At 36.7% G+C, this 27,465-nt stretch overlaps 1 long non-coding RNA gene across 3 annotated transcripts; it reads left to right on the forward strand.

Moving 5' to 3' along the window:
* Nucleotides 1-26,219, forward strand: LOC126928501 (uncharacterized). Of its 3 annotated transcripts, none has more exons than XR_007716721.1 (4): nucleotides 2-676; nucleotides 1,594-1,860; nucleotides 2,995-4,093; nucleotides 26,109-26,219. It is a non-coding gene; the product is annotated as an uncharacterized LOC126928501 (long non-coding RNA). The 3 variants fall into 3 exon arrangements; XR_007716722.1 differs by lacking the exon at nucleotides 26,109-26,219 and adding an exon at nucleotides 8,267-8,286; XR_007716720.1 differs by lacking the exons at nucleotides 2,995-4,093; nucleotides 26,109-26,219 and adding an exon at nucleotides 2,056-2,450 and having other exon boundaries at nucleotides 1-676; nucleotides 1,594-1,987.
* The last annotated feature ends 1,246 nt before the right edge of the window (nucleotides 26,220-27,465 follow it).

The raw sequence follows: 27,465 nt of genomic DNA on the forward strand, positions 1-27,465 counted from the left end.
ATTCCCAACGCGGGAGATTCTGATCGATGAAACCCAGAATCAGCGCGCTCCATTATCCCTCCTGGATAAGAACAATCGCACCTTTCTCTACCGCAAGAGTAAAATACCAACGATAAAACACGAATCTGAATATCCCACATGTCTTCCATGAAAAGTAAGCTTCGAACGCCATCTGATACACGCTTGATCCAGGAAAAACAAGCGAAATTTTTGCCAGCTTTTTGTTACTGACATCTACGAAACGACACACTTTAGCATTTGCTGGCTGTCCGTAATTTGTCGAATAACTTTCGAATTAACCATGCAAATTTTTCGCTCGACGTGATTTGTGTGCTAGTTTTAAAGTTACTCACTCGTACAGCGATAATACCTCAAAATTGCTCCTCGCTAAGTTTACTTACAAAATTGCTATCTCGCCATACAACAGATTAAACCGACAGATCTATAATCGGCTTATGTTTGTACCGTGATAAAAAAGTTTGCTCGTATAATCGGTTAGCCAAACGAACGAGGGCGTAAGGTCCTCGCGGCGCCTGTTTCGCTGTGGATTCGTTTAGTGCCGCAAGAGAAACAAACAGTTGCTTTTTCCGTCGCAGTAAATTCATTCGTTTCACGGATCACTGTGTAGCTATGCATATATGGCCAGGTGGGAAAAGCACGAAACTAGTTTGAAATGGTAGGCAGTTTCTTTGAAAGAGCTATGCCCCACTCGACCGGAATTATAAAATCAGAGTCGAGTGTTTGCACCAAATATTTGGTCGGAGAACGAAATGGCAGGGAGGAGAGAAAGAGAGAGAGAGAGAGAGAGAGAGAGAGAGAGAGAGAGAGAGAGAGAGAAAGAGAGAGAGAAAGAGTGAGGGATGGGGAGAGGGGCGAGAAAACGCCTCCATTCGAGGCCACACGGTGTACACTTCACTGATCCATATTTCAGAAGACGGCCAACTTTCGTGTATTCAAAATTCAAACACATGTTCGAATCGAGTCGCGATTTCGTGAAAGCGGTGCTATTATGTAATCCATGATATTACCATCGTTGAAACACCAATATCGAACCACAGGGACGATATTTCATATTCCATCAACAAGTCTTTTCGAATATTGCATTTTTATTTGCCTCCTGGTGTTATGTAACAACATGTTCTGTAATTCAAGTCGAGTGGTTTTCCCAGATACGAAAATTGTATTTGACGTCGTTCAAGGGAACACACTAACTTTAGAGTTTGAAACAGTGAATTTGTTTTTTGTAATTTTTCTGAAATTACTGATATCAGTTCAAATTTGTGACAAAATTACGGAAATAAATACGCGGGAAATTCTTAATTTTTATTCTAACATTTCTCTTAGATATTTTCGAAACTATGGTTCTTTACCCGGTCGTTATAACATCTACGGAACTATTGGTGAATTTGTTCAAGAAGAAATATATTTTACACAATGCACTCTACAATGTAGAACAGGATTTAAATCATGATTTATTCAGTTATTCACGACTTCCTTATTCTCTCTCCATCCTCTTTATTGCTTAATCCTTCATTGTGTCATCGGTATTTAACAATTTGTAAATCGTATTTGCGTATTATGTGGTTGAAATAGCGGTTCAAGTAACCGCAAAATGAGTTCCATTTACCACTGTTGAAGGCGATTAAGAAATTTTAATTAAGGCCAACTACGATGGTACGTATGGACGTTTGAATATTCGCACAGTGGATAAATTCCCGGCGACGAGGACTCGTTCAAGCATGTCAACTCTTTATCTTAAACCGTTTTAATTACGATGGGACACGGAGTGGAATCCGCTAAGTCGATATGTGCAGATGGCATTGACGTGCACCTCAATACAACTACGATCACGTGAATGAAGTAAGTCTGTTCGTGGCTCCTTATTCTACTGCGAGAGTCCTTGCGTTTTGAGTATTCTCAGAAGAATCATAATGCAACGAAACGTAGCTATTAACACGCTTTTTAGCTTCAATAATTCTTATACAAGGTATTTTCTATTTTGTCGTTAAAAAGGTAAGGGAATTTTCAAGCGAAAATAAGAGAAATCTGTTGTAGCGAATTTCACAGTAAACGCTTTATTACAAAGTTATCAGCCAATATCGAACACAGTTTGAAATATAAAATATGCGCATGGGAACAAATTTGTTGTTGCAGAATATATAAAAGTAACAACGCAGGAAGAATTAACACAACTAATTAATAAGTTAGTTGTTGATATTTGATAATATTCTCGCGATATCTTCAACATAATAAATTTGATTTATTTATTTATGATTTATGACGAGTTGGTCGACTATTTTTACACATTTATGGGAATTTTCAAGCTGCAAAAATACACAGAATATAAAACATAAAAAATGTATTTGAGTATTTTATTTACAAGTTCATGTCAGGTCTCACTAACGAAATGTTGTTATTTGTTATATTTAATAAATAAAATAATTCTCTACCTCGGGTGCATTTTTTAAATCAATTTTATATCCATAAAAAATATGCATTTGCATAAATAGTTTACTGCTAAATTTTATGTAATATCTTTTTCTTATTTTCACTTGTAGATTATGCTCTCATAGTTTGACTAAAAAAATGGAAAACACCCTATGTGCGATACATATATCACATAAGCGAATTATAACTCGGCTAACATTTCTCACACGTTAATTTGGAAAAATATCGGCAATCGTACAGCAATAGAGTCAATAGGGGATCTTTTCGCTTGAAAGATCGACGAGCAACTTTTTAATTCGCTACAATCTGCAGTTGTTTCAATATTTAACCGTATCGTGATTCGTTTTAGTCCGTTTGTATACAATCTGTATGAAACAGAATCATAAAGCTTTTAATCCTGTTCAAGCAATCTAATGAACCATAATGGCATGCATTCCTTTATTGTGAATTCTGCCGTAAAAACAATAGATGTTATGAATATTTCTCATACTCTTTCTCGATTTACGTGCACATGGATTAATAAATATCTATAATAATTGCTTCGAGAACCTAAACACCCACGGAAGATATCAATTTGGGCCAGAAAAAGAACTCCACCAGTGAAAAACAGCATCGATCTCAAAAAGTAAAATTCTAGCAGTAAAAAGAAAACAGCAGACGCGTAACAAAAAGGACGATCTAACAATAAAAATAAATGTTTAAGTGGGCGTAACAATATCAGGAGGATTTTAGAAATGAGAGAGACACTTTGACGATTACGAATAGAAGAAATTACAACAATACCAGGAAATAGTAGAAAAACCAACGTAAAGATACAAAATCAAACGGATATCATCGATCAAAAGGCGCAGAGATTGCTAAAAGAGATTGCAACGATAAATGAAGGTATTGGAGAAGAAAATTCTATCGACGAAAGAGATAGAAAGAAAGAAAGAACGTGAAAAGGAGAGGGGCGAATTGCACGATGTCTTGACTCGGAAACGATCTGCAAATTCCTAAGATATTCTAGGGTTTATAGGGGCGTATGCCAGAAATCCAAGGACGACTTAAGGTACAATGGAATTGAACTATAAAGTTTTCAACGCGAAAGTACGATAGTACCATCTACGTATACATGTTACACATCGATATCATGTTATGCGTGTAACTGAATGTCGCTTGCATCCGCCCATCACCTTCTGCCATTACAATTATATTAACTTTCCATGAATATCATCGCAATAAATCAAGAATCTATTTAATGCACCGTAGCTGTAACATTTCTATGCGAACTTATATTCAGCGATTCCTTATCGGTAGAATATATTAATTTCCATCGAGATCTGATCGATGGAATGAATTATGCTTGGTTACCGCGTGACGGCCACCTCGACATCAACGTGGTAAACGACGTCAATGGTGAAACTCGATCAGGTTGATCGAAATCGAAGGATCACCGATTCACAGGGGTAGCTTGCTATATCGCGACCGGTCGACGGCCGGTGGGGGTTGCTTCCTGGGTCGCACTTTCTGGTGTGGGTAGAGCAACCACCGCCAGTAGTATCGCGGTGACGAGCAGACGCGGTTGTCTTCTACCTTTCTCGCCGATTTCTTGGTTTTCGTTCAGTATCCGCTACGGCCACCCTCGAAACGACGTTCATCAATCGTAAGTAAATTGTCACTATTCTACGACACGTAAATTCCTCGAGACATTTGAATCTTCCCTCCCGGATTTTCGCTCCGTTTGTCACTTTGCCTCCTTTTGTCCTTTCGCGCGTCTTGTGTGATCAATGACGGGACGTGGAAATCAAGCGTAGATCAAAGTAAAAGTGAGGAAAAGTTTGTGTAACGATACTCTGCTCTATTGATATTTCTAGGTATGTGTGGAATTTCTGGCGCTCAATTCAAAAATAAAAGCTGCACGTTCGATCGGTAAAACAGTCGATCAACTCCTAACGTTCCGACGCAGTTACGTTGCACAAAGTGTACATTTTAATCGATAAACTTGCATGTATCGCGTAAATGATGTTTTTGTAAAAACGGTGCGTGCTTTTCATCGATTTTATTGGCTACGGGCAATCTGTTCCATAGAGTCTATTTAGATTAAACCACAGTTTTTCGTCGCGTGAGACCAGACCGCAGCATCTAACAATGCGATGTCTATAGTCACGTCATTGCATTACACGCCCCCCTCGTCGGTTAAACGATCAATTTTAATTACGCGCACGAAATTGTGCCGCTAATTTAACGAGTAACTGACATGCCAGATCTCGTCACTAATCTTCTTGTTCGACACTCAATGATGTCTCCTTCGTTTTATTCAAATTATATGCAAATACGCGTTGGATAGTTATCGCTCCGACGAAGTTACCGCGCGGACCACGACATCTATGTTCGATATCAACGTGAAAATTCAACGACACGAACTTTGAATCGGACACAAGAGGTTAGGAATTTGCAGTTTGCTTTGCATTTTCTAACTAATATAACTAGACAGAAGCTGAACTATCTAAGGATGATAGAGCGGATGACTATTTCTGGAAATTGAATTATTATTTTATCGCTAGATAAAAAGAAACATTCACTGGCGAACACTCCCTTACCCTCACGCAGGCACTAGCTGTACACACATGCACATATCTTAACCTAAGCCTACGTGTCTCGTAAGAACTGTACCATCTCGTTGTTGTCTGCTGATTTTAAAACTAAACAGAAGCTGTATTCCTTTAAACTATTTACAATGTAACATTTATCCTAACTCATACATTAACGCTACAATTAATAAATTCAAAGAACGCCGTGTCGCGGATAGCAGAGCGTAGGTAGAGATTTCTACCAAAGCTATTAGTCGAGAAATTCTGATTAATTAACATTACAAGTGGCAATTTCCTAGAGAGAAACAAATCAGAATTATTTTGTCGAGGACTGTTACGTGTCAGAGTACGTAGGGGTATTTTGTAATTTGCATTTATCCGGTATAACTTAATATATGGAAATTTATATTTTTATTCGTGTTTTTAAATTTTGTTCATTATATTTGTCTTAATCTTGTTTCGATTAAGATTTTCATTAGAATATTTCTATACGAGTCTACCGTGTTATCTGTTTGACAGATTCAATAACAAATTAGGATTGTTCTTTCGAAATAGAATTGTGACACGTTGAATAGGAAATTTTCTAACTTGCATCCTTGTGGTGAAAAATTTATATGCTTTTCAATCTGAAAATTTTACTTAAAGGAAACTCGCCTTTCCTTTAGAACTTATGCTTTTCGTTGAATTTTGATCGATTTTCATTGTGAATTACTACGCTAATTTTGTGCAGAGAAACAAACACAGATTTGTTCTTTTGATAGAGATCTGTTTTATGTTAAATAGAAAATTCCTACGTAAAGGTTTCGTCCATGGCATTTTCCTACCGTCTTGATCGTTGAACCTCGATCGATAGAACGCCTCTAACGATATTTTAACATTCCGGTTATTTTCATAATTGAACGTTCCACGGGGGAATGATTCTCCATGACTTATTATCGTGTTTGGCCTCCTTGCTTCCGTGACGATCAATATTTGGATCGTCGCGATGCTTAAGGTTAGATTAACTCGTATTTTTATGCGTCCCCAGCTCGCGTTATCGGATCGCGCACCTTTTACGACCAATTTCCCGTTTCTTTCCGGCATTCTGCACCCGATCGCCACATTTACGGCGTCGAATCGATGAAAATGTAACACAAAGGTTGCAAAGACGGACGACGAATTACGTAACACAAAGGTTGCCAGCACCGACGAAGAATTCCGTGATGTATTCAGACAACGCGTAAGAAACCGACTCGTTCTCTCTCAGAAGCACTTTCGATTAATTTAACATCGAACTGGTCTATGAAAGGCTTTCAGAAATTACATTATTTAGGAAACCGGTGGTGAGATGCATTCGCGATTCGAACGAGATCAAAGGAATTTTCTCGAATCTTCTAATTCGATTTTAGAAAAATACGATCGCGAGCTGCCTTTATTGTTACATCCTTGCGTTCGTAGTGTCGCACGTATATTCTAAAAGTGTCACAACTGAAAACTATGAGGAAAGAACACGATAAGTTTCTTATTTTCTTTTGATAAAAAACAGCTTTATAATTCAGTACGCCGTCGATCAGCCTATTACCACAATTGCTTTTTGACTCTGGAAGTAAACATACGTTTCCCCATCCTCTTCGCAAATTTTCGAAATTTATCTTGTTTCATTCGTTTATTCATACGGGCAATACTCTTTGGTTTAAGCATAATCAACACGAACATACATTTATCAACGTTTTACGGTTTTATCCACTTTACCCTGAAACACGTGAGTATCTCGAGAACAATAAAACAGATATTACACGATTTCGAGGGGTTTATCATGGTGATATTTATTTCACCCCGAAGAGTCCTTGAAAAGCCCTATATTTTCTTATTCCACGTTCCTGCAACCACCATACAACATCAAAACATTTTCAGAACATTACCTGCTTCTACTACTACGTACTTTCCGCATAAAATATTATCGAAATATTAAATCTCAAACTTGATATATCGACATAATTGGCGTTATCCATTTCTCCTGTAGACTTTATACATCATTGATGGTTCTAAAAAGAGCTGTTTATGCGAGTACGTGTGTATGCACCGAAATACTATCCCTGAAACGACTAGTCGTTTCTAGATGTTTAATACAACTTCGCATTCTTCTTAAGAATTAATGTCCGGATATGGGTTTATGCAAAAAATATAAATAAGAAGCGCTTCGACGTCAGTTATAAAAATATGAAAAAAAAAGAATATAGTTCCCATTTAAAAAACACAAGCGTTACTTTCACAGGGCTTTTCAAAGTTATTCCAGCATAAAATAAATATCGGCATAATATGACCCCGTCAAAATTGTATAACATTTGCCTGAAAATCAATTTTCTTGTCTCATCTATGGTTTTCGAAATATTTCCAGATAAAACTGACACACTGTATAATTGAAATATGGCGTTTGTCATACGTGATACAAAGACGAAGACGAATGTCAAGCGTTTTAAATGTATTCTTATAAACGTGGGCAACGATTTACAGAAAAAGCGTAGCTGGCGCGTGAGCGAGTGGCGTGGTCACATATACGTTTAACACAACTAAATATCGGATGTATAGAATAAGGGAAATTTTCTGAATGTCCCCGGAGAAACATCGAGCTCCGATAGCTGCAGAATTTCCCAGCAATTTATAATATAGTCGTTTGCAATTTTGAAGACAAATGTAGTAGCATTGGCAATGAATCTATGCGGTTCCAACGTAAACAACCCGAGAGACGTTAAAAGCAAATCGTAGTTTTAAAAAATTGCTGCAGCGGGGTCGCCAATTTTAGAAACAACAAAACGAAGAATTCTATGTTGAGAGAACAGTGTTCGAGATGCGGGACAAACAGAACGGTATAGAGTTCTCTGTTAGAGGATTTTAAAAATTTGCCGACAGTCTAGCGATAATGGCGATATTCTTGTAGCTGCTTCGCAATTTGGTAGATTAGGCGTAAATATAATTATTAAGACAAAGTACTATTTTTATATTCTCATTTTATATCTCCGATTTTCTTTTAATCTCTCTTTGGCTGTTTTCTTATCTAAACTCTGTTGAAAGGATTGAAAGTGAATTAATAGATGACGTACGCTAAGAACTACTCTACTCAAAATCTCAGTCTGTATCGTAAAATCATTTGCAGTGTACATGGAATCGAATAACAAGTGATACAATAATAATATAAATATCAGAATTGATGAAAATTGAGATCAAGAAATAGAAGTATAAAAAGAATATTAATTATGTTACATCAGATGGACGAGAGACTTCATCGTCTAACGTTTTAAACGAAATAACAATTCTTAAACGTTTCGATAATTTCTTAGTGATTCTTCAATTTTAATCAAGTTATCATGTTTCTGTTATCTCAATTTGTATACATGTCTGACATGTTAGTGCACGTTCCATTCGAGATCGGAAGCGGAAAATTACTTTGCGCGCGATCCAAATCAAACGTGAATCTGGCGAATCGGTCAGTTAAACGTACGTTGAACTTAATTATAAATAGGTGCAACGTCTTTCGTCGTTCGATGTTCTGCGTTAGAAATTACGACGATGCATGCATTGAATTTTATTCGGCTTTTTCGGATAACAACGTTTATACACGTGTTTCATATTTATGGAATTTTGATTACGCCTTTATGGGTACCTACGTGAGCTATACTCTCATTAAATCAAATGGGTGCCGTGTAAACCAAACGAGATTAGCTGAACGTCGTTTTGGAGCAAAGAGACTTTAAATTGCGATTATTTCCACATAACATGCAGAAAATCGTTTTCCCTAAGTCTAATCCTTGAACGAGGTGGCACGAACCTTCGTAATATCGTGACTGTTTAAGAACACGATAATTTTTTCCTCGAGAATGAATAATACAATCGTGTTGTTTGATTTTCTACATTGTGATCGATAAACTTCGCAAATGTTGGACGATAATTTTGAGCTAAATTAATCGACATCGATAATATGGTGAACGATAATGTTACGATCAGCGTGCAAACCACTAGTTTGTTCGATTTCTTTCTCGTAGAGTTTATTGGATGACAAACCTTTTAATAATTCACGTTCCCTTTGTCAGAGATGGAAGAAAGGTTGTAATCAAACCTTTTCGCATCATCTTTTGGATTCTTCTTTTCTGGCAGATTTAAATGATAATTTAATATTATTTGTCGTTGTTGATTTATACATCAAAGTTCAGAAGCACATAAGCTTGTTTCGAATAGAACATAATATAACTGGGAAATTAGAAATGGAAACCAGGCCAATTTTATTCTACGTTAAAGCTATCGTGCAATATCGCGATACATTTTTTTTCAATAATTAATATGCAGTAAAACAGATGGTTTCTGTATGTTTGAAACATTGTGATACACATTTTATATAAACAATTTCAATTTCGTATAATATACATATCCAAAAAATATACATCGCTGTCCATGAGTACTAGGACACGTACAGAAAGTTAAGTAAGCCTCGGAAACTTTATTTTAACACTTTCACATCCTGTAGCATTAACGTGTTGTCCAATGCAGACCAAGTGTCCGGTGACACCACGTTGGTATTACGAGCAAATCGATCCTTTGCGTAAACTTTACGAATTTGAAACTCCGGTTGCTGATTAAAATTACTAGGAAATTTGTACACGTTGATAATATTTATGAACGAGGTCGTATGTTGAGTTCACAAGACGACAATAAGTTACAGTGATATTCATCATTTACCAATTTCAAAATGTACCTTTCCTACCTTATTTGACGCATCTAACAGTCATCTATAACAGTCTCGCGTTCCCTTAGCCTATCACGACAGCAACCATATCGAAGATAATATCGGAATATGAGTCGCGTGTTCGTTTGCACTGGCAATAAAAGGGCAGGAATTACCTGGTTTCAGAAGAAACAAACCGTATCAAAGCCTTGGATTTTTTTTTCTTATTTTTAATCTCGTCGAGGAGTATCGCATTTATTAGTCGTTGCCACGTTCTATGTAGCTTATTCGTCGGGAAATTTTGCTGTAACAGAGCGCGAAACGCGTTATCAGAAGCGTTAACGTTAAGTAAGAAATAAAAACGAGTTACGGTTTCTTTACTGTTTAGCGACTTAATTTGCTGCGGATGAAACAACTTTGTTCAAGTATATATTCTAGGAGGAAAGAAGTTTTCTATAAAAAGCAAAGTTTCAACAAGGGGAAACTGAACGATCTACGATCCTGAATGGATTTAATAAGTTTCGTACGGGTGGTAAAAGAAAAGAGCAAAAGGATAGTAACCCTAAATCTTGAGATAAACTGGTAATGTCGGCAAAAATCCCCTTTGTATACGTTCCACGCGAGAATTTCATAGATTATCCTGCGAAATGAGAATTAACGTGCGCCGAAATCTAGAAGAGCAACAAAACAGCGTAGGAAAAAACGAAAGAATACAAAAAGCATTTGAAGATAAATATACCAGGTCCGGAACTTACGTTCAGCTTTGATTTCCTCTAATTGAGTCGGCGATTTGTACAACTTCAATTTCGCTACCCGTTACAGCTGGTTTATTTTCGACCTAATTTCCAATGTCAACAGAAGCTACGAGAATAAAAAAGCGAGACTTTTTTAGTTCAGTTTTTTCCTCTAGCTCAATTTTGCGAAAATTCGTATCGTTCTCGAAAAAAATAGAAACTATTACAAACAATTTTTATTATTTTCTTTCGAATAGAACGGGATCAGGTTCGGTTCTGTTTGATTCTAGTACCATTTGCACGCGCAAAATCCACCCTTTACGAGCTTCGGCCGAGATCTTGCCTTCAAGGTAACCCTCGAATTACGCGACCGGTTGTAAAACAACACTTCTCCAGCAACCGTGCCTTTTTCTGCAGAACGATTCGTAGAAGCAAAACTTTTTCAACCTTTTTTATAGATGGTTTTCGCGTTTAATTCTCAGGGAGCGTGAATTTTAATGTCGACATCTTCTTGACCCTTTTCAACCCCTTCAAGCGACCCTCTTGCCAGCGAAACGTTCGTCAGAGGTTAAGAATCTACGCGAATCCGTGGATTCGAGCAATAAAAGCGAAAGCCACTCCTCGAAGGAACGTCATTTCCAACCAGCCGTCCTTTTACATTCCGATTTTTGTTTTAACGTTGCGCCTTAATTATCGCGATTTAATTTATTTCAGCGTTACCTTGTCGTTCAAGCTGGTCCAGTTTCGAAATGTTACGGCTTGCCAGGGTTGTCGCGTGACGTTCGAATCTATAGCTTCGATAAGAAAGTTTCTTTTAGCAGGAACATGAATGATTCATCCTATGACCGCAAGAGTCATCATTCTCGCCACGACAATTGCGGTTGAGTGATTAAAACGGTTGAATGAGTTCCAGCGAAAATTCACGAGAGAAGATTCTGAGGATTTATGGCAGTTCGGAATTCCGTTCGTCCAGAGAGAATCAACGTTCTCACGATCCGACGTCTTTAGGATTCTTCTCGCTATGGAACGTGCTGACTTTCAGGTCGTTGAAAATTTCACTTGGCACAAACAGCCGAATTCCGGATGGTAATTTATTGAATTTTTGACGCGAGCGAATCTCCAATATTTTCGTCCAGACATTTTCATCCTTTGGTTATCGAACTAAAACTTTCGAAATTTTGTTGCTCTTTTTCTACTAGTTTAAAGCATACGAAATGTCATGTATTCAAATGAAGATCTAGTTGGACATGATTTAGGACAATATACTTTTTCAACGACTTATCTTGTTTCGTTATTCCACTAGATGTTACAGGGTCCTCTAGCTATTATTAATATTACGAGGGAAATTTTACAACTTACAAAGTACCAGTATAGATAAATACTCTCGCATAACAATGACAAGTTTGATAATAAAACGAATGAAATTTTACGAGTACTTAGTATCTAGTGATGATATGCACGACCAACAAAATTTATCTCATACACGCGAAATGTGTATATACGTATAATATATAATAATTATAACAGCCAAATTACTGTACGTGGTCACAGTCCAAAAATCGTAAACTGTATTATTCACAGGTAAGGGAAACTGTTGGTAAAAAGTTTCTACTGATAAAAATTTCGTTCACGGAGGTAACCACGTATCTGTGTCCACGTATTTCATGTTCCTGGATATGTAGTTCACCGGTACATGACGTCTATGAGGAAGCATCGCTACAATACAATCCGATTTTCCCTACGTGTTACTCCTCTTTGTCTAATTCAACGCGTTCTTCTTTCGTTTTATTTCGTCTCTCCACGACGTCTGTCGTCTCGATTTTTGAGCAAGTCCAAGGATACCGACGTTAGATCGCGAGATAAAGGTTGCTGGACAGAAAAAGAGTATCTTGTTTAATTTACCCTCGATGATTAATCCATTCTCTGTCTGCAAAATGATTAATGGCCACGAAGAGGAGAAACTTTTTTCGTTCGCACTTAGACAGTGTACTTTCGTTTGCTATGATGTTGATCGGATAACTAAAACACACAAAGTTGCGAAATGGAATTGTGCAGGATGTTGATGATTTATCAGAAAGTTCGTTTGTTGATCGTTTACCACGCCGTACTCGATAAGTTAATTCCTCATCAGTTATGGATCGTTCGGAACTCTGTCAATTTTACTTTTTTATAGAAAAAAGGCAGATCCGTCTTAGGATCTAACAGACATTTTTTTCACTACTTTCGCAAATTAATTCTGCAGCTATAATCAAGCAAAAAATGTGGTATAATATAAATCCAGGTTGTTGGAAGCTTTATTAAAAAGGTATAATAAAAATACGAAACACGAAGTGGAAAATACTTTGACCTTTAATATGCACTTTTATATTAAAAAGAAAGGTACATCGAACAAATATTGATACACGTGTTTTGAATTAATACAGAGAGTTGATTGATACATTGAAATGAAGCACGATTAAAATGAGTTTTACGAGGAAATAAATTTAATCTTTTATCGTTATTAGGTTGGTATCGAACGGTGAACATTTTGAGATGGAGTATCTACACCAAACAAATAGTCTAATAGTCTGACTAGTGATTATAAATCTATTCTCATTTTATAGCACAGTGATCGCAAGTCCATTCCGTGACTTTTATTACAACTTTTAATGTCAAATAAATATTTTTTCCTTGATTGTAAACATATCGTATTACAACATAATGCGCTAGAAACGTTTGGTTATTGAATTTTAGGACACCCTGTACATAAACAATTAATACGCTTGTCGCTAAAATTATTTCGATATCAATTTATTTCGATATTAATTTCGTAAATCAAATTTCGCCATGCGATTGTACATATATGGAAATATTTGTATTTAACAATGCAAACTGGCGCTGTTGTAAAGATTGCTTTTATAAAAAGAAATGAACGTGTTTTTTCTGAAATTCGAATTACGGAACATGGAATATGGTGACACAACACAACGTGGGGGGAAAATAATTCTATGGGTCGAGGTTAATAAACATTGTCATGGAAGTGACAGCATAGGAGAGATGCGTAAATATACGTAATTCGATCCGAACAAAGGGAATTCGTTGGATAAAATAGAGATATAGTCGAGTAGTTTTTCGTACGTGATCGAAAAGTTATAAATATTTCGCGTCAGCTTAAGCTCCAGCTTGCTACCGGATTTGACGAAGATATCGAAACGTTCCCTCGATGAGGTTGCCGCGATGTACTTCGAATTACGATGGAAATGCAAATCGATCGACAGTCTAGCAACTAATTTAAACGTGGATTTCTTTCTTCCCCTTTAAACATTACCATTAAACCTGAATTTGATAGATTAATGTTACACGAGTGATGTTGTAGTTTCGTCAGAGTCGAAAGACTTTTGTGGAAATATGGTTTTTGATCAATCTTCTTCCAATTTTCGAAGGAACCCTGTTGGAATAAAGCTGAGTCTCATTTATATTTAAAAGAGGTTTTCACGGAGAGTAGGCGAGATCTAAAGATTTTCACAACAAAGCGTATCTTGGATCACCATAATTCTCCGTCGAAACGCTTTCGCCGCGAAAAAGAAAAAAAGAGCTGATTTATCAATCAGAAAACGTCAACTTGGTCGTCTTTTTCGAAGCTTATACGATCCATTGTAATCCTACCGAGCGAACTTCGCTGTAGTATGTATTTGAAACTCGAATAAAGTTCGGGATGCATGATAAAAAAAGCACTTCACCGTTCTCTTTCGATGTATGCCTTCGTCCCTTCTTTAGAATGGGATTTATTAATTTCTTTTTATCCACGAATCTTTCTAGAACGAAATGACGAGACGTGGAAAACCATTCCATCGTCCTTTTCCGATTTACAGTTGCTTCTCTCCTTTAAAATAAGATTTATTAAACTCCATGAGTCTTCGTAGAACAGAATGCTAAATCGTAGGATAAATTATATCGTAGAATAAATTATAGCGCGGACTGTTCGATTCATATTACATAGATTTTTCATTCTGAGTAGCGATAAAAATCATCGAGCAGCGAGGAGAAATTGAGTTTCATCGGCTGTAGCGATTCGTACGACGATTAAAAATATGAGGAGAAAAAATATTATTTGTTATGAACAACGTTAATTAGAAGCATATTTTTCATTTCATGTCTGATCGGTGATGTAATCATTCGTGTTCTTTGGTTGTTCCCGAGAAATGTTAAAGGGACGCTGTCGAATGAGATTAACGATGTCAGGAACGACGACGATCGTATATTCAAAGATCGTATCTTCAAAGGACGACACCAATTAACATAGACTAAGGGTGTAAGTTTCATCTAATTACATTGTGCTGCGTACAAGAATTAAAGGAATTAGTAGGTTATTTTATCGCGAAGAATTTGGATGCAACATTCTAATTGAAGATTACAACATTAGAAATTCAATAATTGGATGGTTGAAAGAAAATTCACAATTTGAAAAGTTAATTACTCATCGTTTTGTAAATTCGTCGCTGTTACTTTTCTGGAAATTTCAACGATATAAATGACGATATAAAGTAACGACTTTAAAGATACAACTTTAAAGTTGGACGCTTCGAACTTCGACTACTTTGGCACTGTTTTGCAGATTAAATATTCTCAACTGTTGTTTGTTCATTGTTAGAACTCATTACTAAAACAATTAATCCTCTGTTCTCTGGTTTATTTTTAACATACTAATTCATTACTACGAAACTCTCGATTATTTTAGTTATTCAAAGTGCTGCAAAGTTACTAATTTAGGTCAATAACAATATTCTTCGCTTCGACAAAACTTTCATCACAAGATTTTCTGATATAATACAATTGTATGCTGATTACTTTTCAAATTATTTGTTTCTTAATTAAATCTAGCTGTTACAAACCTTTGTCTGAATCAAAATCTTTGTACACGTCACGAGACATGGTTACACGGTTCATCAAATCAATAGTAATATGAGACTCTCGATTGGTATTAAGAGTGGAACAATATGAAAGGCAAAGTTCATCGGTTACAGCTATCTAGATGCTTCGACAGAATTGATTTTGGTGGAAACTGGTATCCAATAGTTGGCTTTATGTTCTTCCGGATCATCAGCTCGATACGTGGGAGGAAATCGCTCGATTAAAGCCTATTTGAACTCTCGGATTCGATAACTAGCTATTACGACTGTCAACTTCGAATTAAGTTGCTTCTCCCACGACTTTGATCTTTCGACCATTTTGTTTCCAATCGTTGGTTCGTTGGATAAGCGATACTAATGATTTTTTGATGAGAAGTTCGATAATAGGATTGCAGGTATGCAGCTATCGACGATAGCTGCAGACGAAGGCTGAATTTATGATGTCGAATAGTTGAAGCGCCGATCTGATGGAAGTTTGCCGAAGCGATTAGAATTTCGAAAGCATTACAAAGCGGTTAGTCATCTCTCTATCACTGAGAAATATGCAATTTTAATAATTGTAAAAATAAAAAATCTGGAACCTGTTGTTTTGTCATTTTTGTCATATTGAATTTTATTGCGTTATGGTACCCATTTTTTAAGGCTGATTTTATTACTACTACGCTTTGTATCAAATTTTTGGAAAATTTTATTGGATTGCAAAAAGGGATCGTATATGGCGCAATAAGGTTGATGCACAACTGTAGCATTAAACTTTTCTCCTATGAAACTAATTTTATTACTATCGTGCATCGAATGTTATTACAAAGTTTACAAATTTTCATCGTTATCGCATTTGAAAAAGAACCGTACAGGTGTAATAAGCTTGGTGTATCATACTAACGTCAAACTTTCTCTTTTGAAGTCAGCCTCTTGCAATTACGCTTTGCTTTAAATTTGTTTAAATGCCACCGCAGTCGAATGCAAAGAAAAATCATATACAAGTTATAATATGATTGTTGCATCGTTTGTTCTACTCTTAAGAGGAAACATTTCGAGTACTACGTTTCCAAATTGCGACAGTTGTTTCTAACGAATGAATGAAGATGACTTAACTGAACGATTAATAGACGTATTACGCGAACCTGCACATTCCCGCAGGAGATTGTCGTGTTTGTTCAGACACGAAACTTCTGCAAGGCGCGACCCGTTTGTTTGGCTTTGACGTTTGCATTCACGTCTTTGTGTTGTGCAACGTTCCCAGCAAATGGTCGCGGAAAAGATTTATCAACTAACATAATCACTGACTGGTTCGAAGTGATACAAACCTTATGAAACAACATTTGGCAAGATGAGATGTCCAAAAAGATTAAAAACGTTATTCTTATCATATTCGTTGGAATTGTAAGGTACATGGCAAACAAAATGCTTGCCAATTTTTTTTTTTAATTCTATTATTAATCAACACAAAGAAGAATCGTGCTTTTGAAGAAAATTTTTCATTTCTGGACACTCTATCGTTTCATTTTTTAGATTATAATGCATTTTATGAGTTAGAAGCTAAACCCACGATATAGTGCAATCGAGATTATACAGAATGATCTATATCTTGACTTATAGTCAAACAACTGTTACTAATGTTACAAAGTCTTTTGTAATAACTTCATCGTTTAATTAAACATCATTTTTCTACGATTTAATTCCAAATATATTTATAAGAATTAGGTATTCTAATGAATACTCTGTTTAAAAAAATGTGGAATGTATCGAAGAGAAATTAGAAACGCTCGAACAATCCATTGTTTTCCTGAGAGAAGAAAGGCACGGGCAATATTCGTTGCAGCCTCTTCGATTTTCGATAAAACGTCAAATCACCTTTGTATCCTACAGAAAATATTTCAACGATTAAATTTGCATCGAATTCGAAGCCGATGGATATTTCCGCATGATCGAACAGTTTAACGAACAGAAACTACACACTGCAAAACACTTCGTAGTAATTCATCGTTGGCTCGCAGTGTTTCACGCTTTCAACAACGGGTGAACGAGGCGATCTTTCACAACCAGATACACTTTTCCCCTTCTTGTTGGCCCGTGTCATCGTCACGAATTTCCAAAAATGATTTATAAACATACCTCGCCTTGTCAACGAATTATTCATCGAAAATCCATAAAGCGTCCAAAATATGGAAGGATCCAATTGGAAAAATCGCGTTTATTATTCCACTTCAGAAACATGAACGTCGTTCCACGAAGCTCCGCCATAACACCTGCTGTTGTCAACCTTTTCAGGAATATATCGTTACGTTCTTTCGTTTCCTTCCATCCATTGTACATTAATTTTCCTTTGGCCGAATAACCAACTTTCTTCCCATATATTTCGTTTCTCGATTATCCAACTTTAAACAGTCGTCTCTGGCCTGTTTTCTCCCTAATTGCCGAGTAGCCGTCGGCGTGATTGCAATCTGTTCCGGTCGTTTTAATACGAAAACGTCGGAAATCCGAGCGTTGAACGTGATATTAAAATTCCTTGGTTCACCACTCGACTATTTCCCTCCTCTTCGTCGAATAGCAAATACCAACCGACCGACGAAGAATACGCAATCAAAACGACCGGGCGAGTGTAAAAAACGTCTAGAAAGGTTGCCATTCGAATAAAAGCTACCAGGCGAGGCTTGGTTATCCCATGTTTCCATCCTTTGGGAACGTTATTTCATCCCGTTGCCTTTTTTCTCTTTCTCTCTCTCTCTCTCCCCGTCACCTAGAACGATGAGACGGCATGATATCAACGACGAAAAATGGATCTGTCGGGTGTAGGACGAACCTTTCGAACCAACACTTTGGGACAAACGTTTCGCACGAATGAGGGGAAGGAACGTTCAGAAGGAACAGTTGGAACGAATACTTGGAACGAACACTTGGAGCAAACGGTAGGTTGTTTTCACGAAAATAATCGGCCACCACGCTTCAATCTTGTTCTACAATCGTGCACCAAGTGTTCTTCCTATAATTGAATATCTCGTTCCGTTGTATCGGTGTATCGAACATCTTGAAGAGGCCAGGAGTTCTCTGGTTCTCTCTAACTCGCTACCGTAACACGATTGAAATATGCAGAATACGGTGTTCCGCGGTGGGAACAAATATTGGACGCTCGAAGTTTGGTATCCTCTACAATAGATGAAATGTAGATACGTTGGCAAATGACACGAATGTACCTATCAAATAAATTCCAAACTGTTCGGTATTTAAGCTTCAAGAACACCAATTCATCACACCGGCGCGCAGCGTTGGATTTTATTTGTCAGTTCGAAACAATACGTGCTTTGTTTTCCTTACGCTGCTTTGTTCTTTTTATTCATCCTCTTTGTTTCAGTAGCCCAAAGTAGGGTTTTATAGGTGGGTAATTGGAGTATTATACTCTTTCTTTCTCAAACAACAGTTCGTTTTGTTCGAAGTTTTTATTCTTCTTTGGAAGTAGGAAACGGATTAGGAGTAGTCAAGGGAATGTTTAGAGATTGCCAGGAACAGTCGGTACTCTCTTCAATTTCCTAAGGAACTATCCGCACGGTTCCCCGCCTTTATTTTATCGAAAGCTGAGGCACGTTTCTCAAACGAACACGACGGAGATCCACCAGGAAATAAACTTTGAAAGAGCAAAGGAACGCGACGGATCTTGGGACACGTCTTACTAAAGGATTCACTATGATTTCGTGTCGCTTTTACTGGCGGATATTGACGATGAATACTAATGCAACTATTTGATCGAATCGTGTAAAATACCTTTTGTCCGATCATCTCCATCTAATGTATTTTAATATACCTTAAAATAATAAAAGCTTAAAAATGTTCAAACGTTCAGTCAATTAGGATGCAATTCGTCCATAAAAATTACGATCAAAAGATTTGCTATGATTTCAGTAAAGTAAAGCATTTCAATTTTATTATCTCAGCTTTCTCGCGCAATAATTTGCAATTTTACAATTAGTCAACTGACTGATATCCTTAAGTTTATTTATCAAAGCTGCTGGTATAGACAATTACATAGTTCAAGTTTAAAAAATGTACGTAATATCGTTATTTTTCTCTGCTTTTCAATTTACGGAGTTCATCAGCATGGTTTTCAAGCGGTTAATTCAATAAAACATACTTTAAAAAGTTCTTTATCTTCAGACCGCTCGTAAACTACGAGTCAGATAAAGGAGGTACTTCTAAACTCACGCGAAGATTATTAACGCTGTTTCCAGCAGAATTATCCAAAATCCGGAAGTACGTCAACGTGACAGTGTACTTTATCCGAGAAGAAGATTATTTTTTATTTCTATAACGTCAGAACTATCAGAAGAGCCAAGCGATCAATTCATAATTCTTCGTAGACAAATTTCGTAAATTTACAACGACGCATTTTTTAAAGAATATTGATTAATTTCAACTTTGGTTCATTTCTTTGTATTATATATTTTTTCATCCTGATTCCTTTAATACGAGTTTCATCTAATTCTATACGCGATCCTCGTTAACAGATTATTTGCGTTTATAATCTTCCAATTTCACGAGAACACACTAATCACCGTCTCTAGTCATTGATTTGCCATTAATTTATACATTTTGGAAAAATTGGTATACCATTACCGCAAGTGCACATGGCAATTCAAATGGTTCCGTACAATAGCGTATATTGCCTATTAAAGATGTTAATTTATATTTCGCCGGCAGGCTTCATTTAATTACTTAATGGAGATATTGAAACGTCATATTGACATGCAATCTCGGTACTGCGCCGAATATCTAAATTTTGTGGCGTACTAACCACATAAATGTTTTCTGGAATAATATCGCAGTCTAAACAACAGAATGTACACTGGTGGCAATGCGCAACCCTCTATTGGCAGTTATAGAGGGTGGATCAACGCCGCCGACGGTCAAGAGCAGCCACTTTCTCAACTTTACGATCCTCCCGCTCGATGTTTACTCATAGCCTGGTGAAAATAGCTTTAAGACTACCGGAGGCTTCAGTTCGATATTTTTATGGGGGCCACCCTCAAGAAAGACGAAAGTCAACCTTACCGTCACACTAATTACGCAAACATCGCTGATGATTCAGTTTCTTATCTAAAACTGTTCTTTCAGTAATCGCGAGAAATTTATTTTTACGGTTAATAATTTAGTAAACAATAGTTGTGGACTATATAACGATACATATATGTAATATCTAAATGGGTCTTTATGTTGGGTAATGATGGATTATTATTCGAAGCAACGAAATGATTACAATGCTGTCGTACGTCTTATTTTCATACGCGGCTTTCGACTTCCCGATTCACACTCTCCGGCTTCTACACTCGCTCGCTCTCGCTTCTCACTCACACTGCACGCTTTTTGCATTCGTTCTCTCCGGCTTCTCAACTAACACTGCCTTTAGCGTTTCTTTGTCTTTTCTCGTCCTATCGGACACGTGTCCCGAAACGCCCGTGACCAGGGTCACGCAGCCCCTTTCCGCGAAACTATCCACTTGAAAGGACCGCATTGATGTACCCGACGATGCCGCGGCTTTCGCGACTTTGTTTACGGTTCGGCCGATATCTTAGGCCTTTTGTCCACGATATTACATATATATTCCGAACGAAGTTTGTTAAATGTTACATAGGAAAAATATGATAAATGCTTTTTTGGTGATTTTCTAACTTTTACGCTACTTGATGATCAAAAGGAAACGCTTTAATATAACGGTAGAATTTTAGTGAAAGTAACGATTTTTCGAATTCAAAGAAATCTCGTTTGGAAAGAATGTTTAAGACACTGCCAAGATGTGACAGATGTACTACAAATTAAAATGCATTTCTAGATTCGTTAAATATCAACTAACAAGTCGCTTGTTATCAAAACGTTCGTGTTCACAAAGTAAATAACAATTGATTAAACTGTGTCATTAACTATTTAATCCGAGTTCTTAACACTTAACTCGATTCTTCGAACGAGCTTTTCGAGACGCTTTAATTAAACGAAAAACCAGTGTTCCGTATTCACGTGACTTTCTAGTTAGCTCTTTGTACAATCTAGAATGTATTAATTAAGCCAGAAAGCGTAGAATTTGCTTGTAACTTTTGTTGTAATGTAACTTCCTCGGATGTAGAGATGGCGTTTTTAATTTACCCCCGTCACGATGCTAAACCGTAAACTCATTTCGCTCGCGTTTCCCTCGTCCATTGTTAAAGGTACGTAAATACCACTGTAATAAGAAATTTAATTCAATATGCCATTCCCCCACACGTTTCATTATGTTTCGAGCTTTCCATTTTCGCTTAAAGATTCTACAATGTCAATGATGTCCATCAAATTTTGATAAACTGGTTGAGAAAATGAGACGTTTAAAATTAATTTATCAACGATAGAAATGATATTTGCTGAGGGATAACCAGACAGAATTATTGGGGCGGCTTATTCGATTTCTCGAAAAACATACTGCCAAGATGTTTCTATATATATTACATATTACATACTAGTTCGTTGTCCGACGAATACAAAGAAAAAGTCGAGCAAACCTAACTAATCCTTCTACTCGTTATGGTGTAGCACAGTCAAGCTCGTAAGAGGGGTTAAGAAGCTTAGGTTAGTTCAACTTTAAGCCTATCGACATATTTCCTCAAACCAAATTGTTTTTTTTAACGGCATGGTATCTCCGTGTCTTTTGTGATTCTTTCGAGAAGATATCATCGTCTTACTGGGATTAAATTTGTTTAACGTCCTCGGAACTCCATTTTATCATCTACCTTTACAGTGAACGCGTCAATCGAGAAAGGATTGGTGGATTGAAAAAATTGCACTTGCGTGCGATGAATGGCGTTGACGCTTGACGGCCAAATATCGTGATATTTTTCAGTTTAAAAGGACCAACATCTTTCTCAATTTCCCGTAAACCTCTCTTTTTTCATTATAATATTCAAAATATTCGGACGTTGTGTTGTCACGAATTACTCAACATTTTTATCCTTAAATATATGATCTTTTAAGGTACATATAAAACGTCTGTGTCAACGATTTTGTGCCATAAAATCATAGAGAAATAGTTTTACAGGCCAGTCTCGTTTTTCTTTACTCGCGATTAAAAAAAGAAGCTACAGTCGTTTGAATAAAAATTATTTTATATTACAATTTTGAATTACGTATCCGAGAGATATAAATAGGTTACCTGATGACAAATTGAAACAATTGTATTCGAAATCCGAGAATTTCCGGAGTTTTTCTTCAATCAAGCTCCAAATAAGCGAATTAAAATATAGAATATTAAAACCAGCTGTGCCACCGTAATTATAATCAGTCCGGTCAAAGAAGCACCATTCATTCGACAGAATTATTAAGCTCCAGAAAAACTTGCACGATCACAGTTCTCTCAGATGATGACGGAAGAATTCAATTTGTTAAATTTGATACACACTGTAATCATTTTACCCATTTATTACAATTATCCTAATACGATGAATAACAAGAGATCAGAATTCAGGGGACTAGTTCAAAGGATAGGTTCCAGTACAATGGATATCGGCGAAGCTGGACGAGATTAGTAGTAGAAACCGATATTAGTCAGACGGAAGACAAAAGCGCTGACAGTGCCGTTTAGCAATGAAACAGAGGATTCTTTGTACCCAAGGGAGAGTGGACACTCGAAGACTGTAAATACTCGAAGACTGGATTACCTTCTCCTTTTCTTTCTTATACTGCAATTTCATAGAAACCGAGTCTGTAAAATAATCTCGGTTCTCCCATGCTGCTCTTATCTTCATATATCCTGTCGACCACAGATAGGAAATTTTGTTGCACACGCATATCGTCCGACTATAAAGATAGGTAATACAGTGGAATCTCACTTGTCCGAGTAGGGACCATGGGATTTCGGATAATCGAGCAGTTCCAATGAAAAAGGTTCACCAGCTAATCCTCTCTATTTCTTTTTATTAGTTTGGGTAATAGGAACTGTCCACCTTGCACGATTGAACTAATGATACTTTACAAGTGATCGATAATAATAAATTATAATTTTAAATGTAAATTTTGGAAATTGCATGTTATGCAATTATCTTATATCGCGTAAAACTGTGAAATTGTAAAAAATACATGTACAATTTGCAGCTTGTCAATTGGCTAATAGCATTAGGTTGCTAAATTATTCTGTATGGAAGAAAATTGCTTCCGCATCGCGTTCTTCCGCATCTTATTTACTTTTATTCTACTCGACAAGAACAATAATGCGGCGAGCAATAAACTCGATTGTGAATAAGTCTTCAAAATGAAGTCTCTTTTAATCGAATATTGATTGAAAAGTGTAATCTTCTCTGATGATTTGGAATTATACAGTCGCTGGAAAAATAAGACTATTTCTTTTCTGTTTCATCTCTATTCATGTTTCCAATCTCCATGGTTACTGACCGTTTACTTCGCGCGTTTACACTTAATATAATATTTAAAACAGTACTATTTTTAACTATTTTAACAGGAAGAAAGGAATCAAGGATTTTACTAATCGATTTGACCGGTTGTCCGCAACTAGCAATTATTTACAAATTTAGCAAGTGCAAATGAAACGAATAACGTTGCTTCGATTCGACCATGTGTCCGATGCATGATTATTTTGCCAACGCCCCAATTAGTAGCCCCCATGCGATTTCACGATTCTTCTTCTACGAAATCGAAATCGATCATCGGAAGTCGTTAAAACGTTGCTAATCTTGTGCGGTTCTTGATAGGAAATCCGAGTTTTTTCTCGCAATCTGCTCTCATCCATACCAACCACGTGTAATCCAATTCAATTTTCATAACTCGCGTCTTTGAAATAATTTTACAACTCACGGGTATTGTATCTGGTATAAAAGAACCACGTAATAACAAAACCTCTGCGAAATAACAATGTATTGTTACATCGGCGGGACGCACGTGCATCGTTTCGCTGGTATTGGAAAGAATCGTAGTTTGATTATTTCATTTGTGCCTGTATGGAGAACCACGAAACGAAGTAGAGCGGTGCAATGCAACGTTTTCAGAATTTTCCGCCGCAGTAATTAATCGATTTTCACCGGGTTTTATTAAAACTTGTTAGGTAACATGCGTGGTACCGTGCAACGCATTCTACACGTGCCTTTTTAAATGATACACGAGCAATTAATTATCAAAATATCCAGGAAATGTGGTGCTGTGAAGATTTCCATGGAAATTAACTTGCGTACAGGTGATACCGGGAAGATTGAAAATATCAATTCGACGAATTAATACCAACGATGTAAATTATTTTCCCAATCGAGTTCTATCTTTGCTTATTTAATTGAAAGTTAACTCGTGTGCTTCATGACGATCGTGATAATTCTAAATCCACAACTTTTCCGTTCTTCTGTGTGTAAGGATTCGAATATTCCATCATTCGACAAAAATGAATTCTGCTCTGTTATTTTGAGGGCTCTTCGCCCAAACTATATTTCTCTATTATTAGAAAATTTATCGAAAGTGAGAGAGGAATTATTATCAATAAGCGCGCCCCCGTTTCAATATACTATAATAATTTTTCCATATAGTTGAAAGTTCTTTTTTCTCGGTTGAAGCTAAAATAAAATTCAATTATCCAAAATTTAAACCGTAACAAAGTTAAATTGCAATGTAGAAAAAGCTCGAAAAATAAAAATTCTCTATTAGTTCCTCTTCTAAAACAAATAGGCGCGATTGTATTAATCGATAAAGCGAAATTTTTATGCCCCGGGGAATGACGTCGCAACGCCAACCGACTTGAAAATCGATAGTCGAAGCTTAATGACGCCAATGATATTCCACCAACGTACGTAGCACGTTCCACGAAACTTCCTAGTTCAATTTACGCACGAAAAAGACTGCTATATTCTCGAACGAACGAAATCGATATTTCCAAGCGTGAATCACATCAACCAGAGAAACTGTATCTATGCAGAATTTTATTAACTGCAGCCGTGAGTTGAAAGATAGAGAGAAAGAGAAAGAAAGAAAAAGAGAAAGGAAGAGATTGTCCAGAAGTATTTTACCCGTTTTAAATTGTAATTTCCATTCACGTTGCTAGATTGAACAACAGGCTTTTAGTAACAGCTGCCATGGACGCTAGTAAATTGATTAAACGAACGTTTTCTTCACGCATTCCCGTACCTTCATATTCCTGGAGTTTCATCTCGTTATTTTTAATGCGAATACTTACAGCTCGCCAGATTGTCGAATACTTAACCATCGAATAACGATCGTAATTTATTTTTCCACGTAAAAGTGGCTTGGAAAAAATATTCTTTGTCCTCGTTATTGTTGTTTTCTACTATATTACATTCTTAAAGTTTTGAAATTCCACTCAAAACGTACACGAAACTTTTTTCGAAATTAGCAGGTTCTGTTCTTTATGCAATCATATTTCGTCAGTGTTTACGATGTACTTTTGCCAAAATTACGAGACGCTAAGTGGTCTCTCCGCTTTATTATGTATTAATTCATGAAAAATGTGGACACGCGTTATACACAAGCTTTAGATAGCCAGGCCACTGTATATATCCTGTTTAATCCTATCACGGCCGCTATCGCACTTAGCCTCATTTAATGATCCTAAATGTCTTGGGCTTCGATTTACGAGGTGCTAGCTCTGTCTTGTCGCGTATGGATCCGGTCGTCGTAACGGGTCATCATCGGGAATAAATACCATTGTAACGTGATATCCAATCTGGCCAGCTTGTGATTGAAACCGTGTTATAAAAGGGTTTATAGTCAACCGGCTTTTATTAAATTATTTTTCCTTTTCCAGACGCGTCTCGTCAAATTCGTTTGGCCAAACTGTATCTCGCTTCAAGGTTCACGCGTATACGTACACCACGAATAAAAATATAGAGCGATCATAAAATGAGCCAGAGCTGAGATTTACACGTTTCGATTGCACGTTTCCTTGCAGATGTAAGGATTTTGGTAAGTGTTTTTTTAGAATGCGAGCAATATGAATTCGCAAAGAATGATATCACGATGAATTGGAAAAATACTAGAAACATACAAGAATGTTAGGTGTATTTTGAAAAACAGTTGACGAAAAACAGGTGGGAATTTTCGTGAGTCTATCTATTAAATTGTTTTCTAATGAAGAACGAATTTCATTCGAGACAAATTTTTATATTGTCTGTGCGTAACACATTATCGTAAATTGTGACTATACCGATAAGAGTCACTTTCGAAAGCTTTGATTTAGCATTCCGTTGATACACTGTTTGACTGCTGTTCCACACGGTTGAAGGTTCTTCCATCTTCGAATGAGATTTCGCGTCAACCGGGAAAGATAACGGCGTTCGAGCGAATCCCAGCGTGAAATTGTTGGATGATTAAAGTGGCCGGAGATCGGTTTACCGGCTCTCTGTCGAATTAAACGAGACACTTCGAGTTTAAGGGATGATTCAAAGTTTGAACAGTTTCATTACACCTTGTGTTCATCCGTTCTGAATATCTCGAGTGGGTAAAATAGTAGATAAGTGAATTCAATCGACAAAAGTTCAGTTAGTCGGATATTAAATAAAACTTCCTTCCAACAAATAGAGTCCAAGTGAATGAAATCCTGCTTCTACTTCTGCAGTTCTACTTCTGTTCCCAAAATTCTATTTCCAAAAAGTTTATTTATTTAAAAACAGAATAATATTTTCGAGTAATTTCTATATTTCTATATTTCTAAATTATGACACGTCGTTGAACCACTGGCGATGATATAAATTTTTAAAATCTGGGGCAGACTCTTACGTACGGCCTTAATTGTAGTTAGATCAATTAGTGACCTTGCTTAACGCTTTACGACCCTACTGAATTGTATTTCACCTACTACACTTATCGTAAATTGTCTCAAAGCTGAATGACGTCAGATTAATTGGCCCCCAACGACATGTTTTTTTGGAAAAAGGTACATTATTGCCAACGTACACATTGCTAAGGCGATAAAATCGGGAGAGAGAATGTAACGAGTCAACAATGGCTACCTTGGAACGATATCAATTGCGCTCGAGAGGCGATGAATCGTAAATTCGCGTGAACTATCCTTTACAGGCATAAATTTGCTTAAATTCCTTTGCCAAAGAATTGTGTACATGTTCGTGTGTAAACACGAGTTTGCATTGTCTTTCGTGGATCGA

The sequence above is a fragment of the Bombus affinis genome, unplaced genomic scaffold (assembly GCF_024516045.1).
Source record: "Bombus affinis isolate iyBomAffi1 unplaced genomic scaffold, iyBomAffi1.2 ctg00001018.1, whole genome shotgun sequence".
NCBI classification, from domain to species: domain Eukaryota; kingdom Metazoa; phylum Arthropoda; class Insecta; order Hymenoptera; family Apidae; genus Bombus; species Bombus affinis.